A 6,705-nucleotide genomic window follows, 5' to 3' on the forward strand; every position below is an offset into this window, starting at 1 on the left:
TTCATCTATTTCATTCAACCATTGTAAGAACTGTTGTAATTGGGACGAATCTGATTTCCAAAAGAAAAAAAGGTCATCAATGTAACGCATCCACTCATGTACTTCTGAAAAAAATGATGATTTGTAAATAATTTGTGTCTCCAATCGATTCATTACTAAATTCGCCACTGTGGGTGCCACTGAGGAGCCCATGGCAATTCCATGTATTTGAAGAAAAAATTGATCTTTGAAAAGAAAATAATTATGTTTCAATACCATAGACAGTAATTGGAGGAGAAAAGAAGATGGTATCCGATGTGTTAATGTTGATAGTGTTTCCTGTACAACATCAATCGCTACTGTGTGAGAAACATTTGTGTATAAAGATATAACATCCATTGAGACCAGTTGAACTGAAGATGTTGGTAAAACCACCTCAGATAATTTTTTTAAAACCTGGGTGGTATCTTGAACGTATGATTTTGTTTCTTTAACAAATGGTTGTAGAAACTTATCCAGAAAAATCGCCAAAGGCTCTAAAAGGGACCCATTGCTTGAAATAATGGGTCGTAGAGGCGGATTTGTTAGAGTCTTGTGAACTTTCGGGACTCCATATAGTATTGGTATTCGTGGATATTGTACGAAAAGAAACCGTCGTTCTTTTTTCGTTAAAAATGGTGTCTTTGTTTCTATAAGGATAGATTCTATTAAGTCCTGTAACTTTGTGGTGGGATCTTCATCTAACCGTTGATAATATTTCACATCGTTTAATTGATCCTGAAGATTTTGTATATACTCATTGGTATCTTGAACCACAGTACTTCCGCCTTTATCGGCCGGCTTTATTGTTATCTCTAGATTATTCGAAAGAGATTTCATAGCTTTTTTCAATCGTGTGGGAAAATTCACGAAAGTATCAGAACGTAATTCTGCTATCTTATTCAGATCTCTAAGAACTAAATCTCGAAATGTTGCTATATGGTGGTCCAGGGGACCTGGCGGTACCCATTTTGATCGAGGACGAACGATGGAAATGTCATCTGATGGTATTTGGTTGTCACTACAAAAAAGTTTAATTTGTAACTTTCTAATAAAGCGATGTAACGCTATTTGATTATCAAATATATCAAAGGTACAGTAAGGTACAAAAGTAAGACCAAGGTCTAAGACTTGTTGTTCATCTTGTGTTAAAACTGTATGTGAAATATTGACAGTATTACTCTGATAACTGTCTTTACTAATTGAATTTATGTTACATCTGGTTTGGATTTTGACCTGGTCTGTGGACCTTCCCAATCTTGATATGCCTGAGTGACCGGATCTTTTCCTTGAAATCGAGTTTTTCTCCGTTGCCATCGGCCCCGACCTCTCTTGCCTCGACCAAAAAAAGTCGGTGTACCTGATGATGTTGAACTCTGTTTATAGGATTTTTGGGCACCATCATTATCAGAACCTCCCGATCCGTCTGAACCACTGCTGCCTGAATCTTCAAAGGCAACTCGACGAGGTTTTGGTTTCTCCGTTTTATTTAACCACTTGTATACGTTGTTGGTTGAATAATCATCTTCGTCTCGTTTTATCTTTTCAATTTTTGCCTGTTTTAACATGAAATGAAAATCTTCCAGAGTTTTAGTATGTTTTTTAATTATTTCATCTAGATGTTCTAAAGAATAATCTTCTTTAATAGAGACTTTTAATGCCTCTATTCCAGCCATGGTTTCTTGAACTGATGTTTTAGTCCATTCCACGATCAATACCATTAGATCGATTGAACATTTGTTCAGAATGGAAATCCATTTTCCCATAAATGCCTGATCGTCTTGAAAAAGAAATGGCGCTTTGGTCATTCGTAATCCTCTTGGGATAATCTGCTGTTTCAAATACTGAACCATCATGGCCGAATGAAGCTCCGATCTTATTAATTTTTTATTTAATTCTAAGTATTGATTTTCAAAATCAGAAACTGTTTGAACCATTTGTGTTGTATCTTCCCCCAATAAAGAGAATCATTGTTAACATATCAAAATAAAAAGTCTATTTCTCAAGATGTATATGTGGTACAATATACCGATGGAGTAGGAGAAGTAGTTAAAAGTATACATGCACACTGGCATATACTTCAGCTATACCCTATATTTCAAGAACATCCATTGATTTCATTTCAGAGGGGATCTAACATCAAAAACTCACTGGTAAAAGCAGCATTACCCTCAGTGGTCCCAGGAGTAATAGGGACACATACCACATGTGGAAAATGTGATATGTGTGCACAGTCAATTACTGGAAATTCTTGGACTAATCCCTGTACAAATATCACATATAAACGGAAATCTGTAAGTAGCTGTGATTCCCAACAAGTAGTATATGTGATACAATGTAACTGCCCTATGTTGTATGTGGGTCGCACACCGCAGCCAGTTAAAATTAGATTAAGAGAACATAGAAGTAGACTAAATACAGGGAATATAGATGCTCCGATGGTTAAACATTGCATCACTCAAGGACACAATTTTGTTGATTTACAATGGACAATTTTGGATATGATACAGGTGAACATTAGGAAAGGAGATGCTCGATCAGTCCTTAATTATAAGGAACAGAAATGGATTTTTAAATTGGGTTCAGAATCCCCGCAAGGAATGAATGATACTATTGATTGGCGATCATTGATTTAAGAACTTCGAATTGATCTGCCTCCAATCTAGATTCTACTATTTTCGCACACATTTTTCTAAAGGAATAATCAAAATTTAAATATTGTCAAAATGCTGAGTTAAAGGGCCATTAAGATGGCCGCCGTAGTCTGTTTTCGAAGAACGAGCGTTTTGATTGGTTGTTTTAGAATCCAATCAGGCCTTTAAAAGCTAGAGTAAAAATGGCGGATCACTATTCGCCGCGTGAATCTAATTCAGGAAACGCCGTAAGTTTCAGTTCCCAAATGAAGGGATTGATATATATTTTTTAAGAAATAACGTGTTACAACTATTTGCTTCCTTTTTTCCAGTGTCCATTCAGTTGTCAAGCCCCTGACGAAGAAGAAAACTTGAAACACCAACGGTGTCGGGCTTTTTGTGGAGCACGTTATACTTTGGCTCTTACGAGCAGGCGGAACACTGGAACTCTGACTCTCATGAAAATGAATAAGATAAGTGCGAGATAAAAATTCTTTCTTAGCACTTTTCAATTTGAAAATGAGAAGCGATAGAGAGTACAAGAGTTTTTTAGACCAAAACTGTGGTTGAAAAAGCAAATAAGTTATTAAAAAAATATAAAAGAAGAAAACCTTTCATAAAAAATTTTTTTGTAAAGATAAGATTGGGAAATGAAAACCAAAGAGAAATGAATTAAACTGCTAAGAAATGCGGCAGTATATCATGGTTTAAACAAAAAGTGGTTACCCCATGATTGCAATTTAATAGGGCAGCCAAATTGGCGGTAGTACATAAAAGTAAAAGACGCCGGTGGGCGGAAATGTGCACTAGCCCTGGTATGAGGGTATTTTCCACATTTTAAAACCATGAATAGAATGTGACTTTTTCTTTCTATTGTTGTTATTTAGTCACATTGTTGCCAGTTTTTTCTAATATTGAGTACAAAGCAGTTAAGACATGGGTAATCCTATGCGATAAAATTAACAAGGCTTGCCTCAAAAAAAGCAAGCTGCAATATTTGAATGAATTTGAGGAGTTGTAAACTGATTCCAGGGACATCGGGATGCTAAATTGCATTCTGATGTCTCTGGGATGCTCCTTAAAGGGGCCATGTGGACCAAACCCCCCTTCATCCATGAGCAAAAAACCCCTAGGGGATGCTGGAAGACCCCTGCCCGTCCCGTCCCCCCCTCGCCATCTGTAAAAGTGGCGCTGCCTTAAAAAAGTGTAAACAAAAGATTTTAAAAGTCATGCAGCGATACCCCACTCCATTCCCAAATCATTTGCTACATATTGCTCCCCAACGCAAATACCCCTTATTCAAACCAACCCCGCCCACCTCCCCACCCCTCTCCAGTATTGGTTCCTCCCAACCTCAGCTCCCCCACCATACAATATAATCCCTGGTAGTCTTGAGGCTCCACCCCCAACTCCTTTAGGTAGAAGTGGCACCCTGATGCCTAGAGACCCCATTCTCATCTCTGCCCCCCCCCAATAACCTAAAAGACTACCCCCTCTTGGTTCAGTGATGGTCTCTGAACTGGTTGAAGCCATTTTCCAAAATGCTGCTGGGTGGCCTTTGCCCCAGGATGTCACTTATATCAAGAGGGTTGTGGTGGGGCTACTGGACTACCGGGGATTACGTTGCATGTGCAGGGCCAGGGGGGTGGGGTATTGGTTTGAATCAGGAGATATTTGGTTTGGTTTGGTATATAACAAAGGGTAGGGGGTTTGGGAAAGGAGGCAGGGCATCACTGTGTGACTTTAAATCTATTGCTTACGCCCTTTTAAGGCTGCGCTTTTTTTGCTCATTGGGGAGGAGTGTTTTTTTCGGGCTGCGTGACCCTTTAACCTGATGGCGACCCCGGGCGAAGTGGGCTGCCAGTGCATTTTTTCCCCCTTTTCGCTACAGTATGTTTTATTGTGGGTTTTAGCCATTATACAAAATATCACTGCAAAAACACTGCGGTATGATCCTGGAGAGGGAAATTATTGTGGGAAACATCCCCTTGATATTTCAAAATATTAACAAATATGTGGCAAAATATTGTGGCTCGATAAATGACACTCTAAGGAGGTAATTTTCAAAGGAGTTACAAGTGTAAATGTATCACACTTTCAAAGCAATTTTCAAAAGCCCATTAGGTGCTTAAAGTGCATTTATGCAGGTAAATCCTATGGACAAGTCGATGGACAATTTTCAAAAGCCAGCTTACGTGAGTACAGTGCATTTACACAAGTAAATCCTAATTTTAAGCAGGTAAATCCTTTTGAAAATGACTTCACAAGTTTGTATCTGAGGCAATGAAGTCATCCTATCCCAGAACTGACTTTGTGAAAAATGACTGATTTATACTTTACTGACTTGTGTGGGAAATACCAGCGTTAGTAGTGTGAAAATTACCATCTCTGTGGGACATGTGCACTGCTTGCCTGGCCCACAGAGCTCCTTTGCAACTGAAGCAGTTGCATAACTAGCATTCCTTTCCAAATGCATGTCCCAAGTTGTGAAAGGCCTTTCAAGATCAGATCCTAAGGCAACAAGCCACTTTTAGGATTTATTCAGGTACATAGGGGCCAATGTGCTAAAATACACTTGTGCTTATGCAAGCATTAACCCTACTAAAAGGGCTGTGCAATCTAGTTTACGTACATTAATGCTGTACCATTTGGAAATTAGCATGCAAGAATTTTCACGCAAAAACGTATGCTAATGAAGTAATGAGATGCACAGCTATGCAAAACAGCTAATTACCTATTAGTGCATTAAAAATAACCCACATTAAAGCTTGCAAAAATTAACACAGGCCCGTTAATGCAAAAATTAACCTTAGTGTTCACTTTTACACACTAACTTTGAGGCCAATGTACTAAAGTGTATTGCTATCTGCTGTTAATGCATGTTAATTATCTCATATTAATGGCTCATACCAATGACTTTGAAAAGACTTGGGAGCAGCCTGTGGCTTAGGAATGTGCTGGAGAAGAGAGGCATCTAGAGTCCGGCTGGTTCTTCAGGCAAACTTTTACTATTTATACAAAAATAAACAGAGAAAAGGCTATCTCAGCAGTAATGAAACAAAAGCAGTAGCAGCTATACATTACATACACACACAGTTGTGGCTTAGTCTCTGCTTCCAATGTCTTCCGGGGGGCCTGTCTGTGCCCTCCTGGCTTAGCCAGTTATCCCGCATGTAAGGGAAACCCCCTGGGACAAGGATCACCTTCTAGCGTATGTTTTAAAGTGGATCGGGCCAGATACCTGAAGCCATCTGTACATTACCTTACAGGCATAAAAATATTAAAAATTAAGTTTGTGCTAATGTACTAGTGTTAAAACTAATGCTTTTATACAGACATTATCACATAAACTTAATTACATCTCTATGAGGTGTAGTGAATGCCGAAAGCTTAACAGGTTTGTGTTCAGTTTTGTTTACTTTCTGAGTGTTATTAGTGAATGAGTTGTTTTTCTTAGAATTTTGTGTTAAAACTCTTGCAAGCTAATTAATGCAGATTAAAAACACTGTTATCATACATAAACTAGATGTGTGTGCTAATAGCTTGTGAAAGCATTAGTGCACTTTAGTACATTGGCATCTGAAACACTTGTAAATTAATGCAAAACTCATTTGTATGCCATTTTCATGGGCGTTTACCTTGAGCTATATAATGCACAATAATGATCATTAATGATCCCAGAGAGAGAGATGGAGTGTGGGTGTGTGTGGCTGTAGATGTATAGAAATATTCTTTATGGAAAAGCATTAAGAATTGCAAGCCCTTTCAATAGTGTGGTCATCTGTGGTCAGTTTCTTGTTTTGGGTTTTTTTTTATACTGTAAAAGCTAATATGGACCAATCCTATCAGAGTTTGTGGGGCTCTGGCATACATGACTGGGCCCATGAATGCAAAGGAATTGAAAGGAAGTTGTTTAATATTTTGGGTAAAGTGGCAACAGTAAAATAAGAGCACTGACAAAGAGGGAATTCCTGTCCATGCATGCATTTTTATAGTGTTGAACAATAATGAAATTGTAGCACAGAGTCAGTAATAGGAAGAAAAAAGGTGCATA

Source organism: Rhinatrema bivittatum, chromosome 3 (assembly GCF_901001135.1).
Source record: "Rhinatrema bivittatum chromosome 3, aRhiBiv1.1, whole genome shotgun sequence".
In the NCBI taxonomy this organism is placed as follows: Eukaryota; Metazoa; Chordata; class Amphibia; order Gymnophiona; family Rhinatrematidae; genus Rhinatrema; species Rhinatrema bivittatum.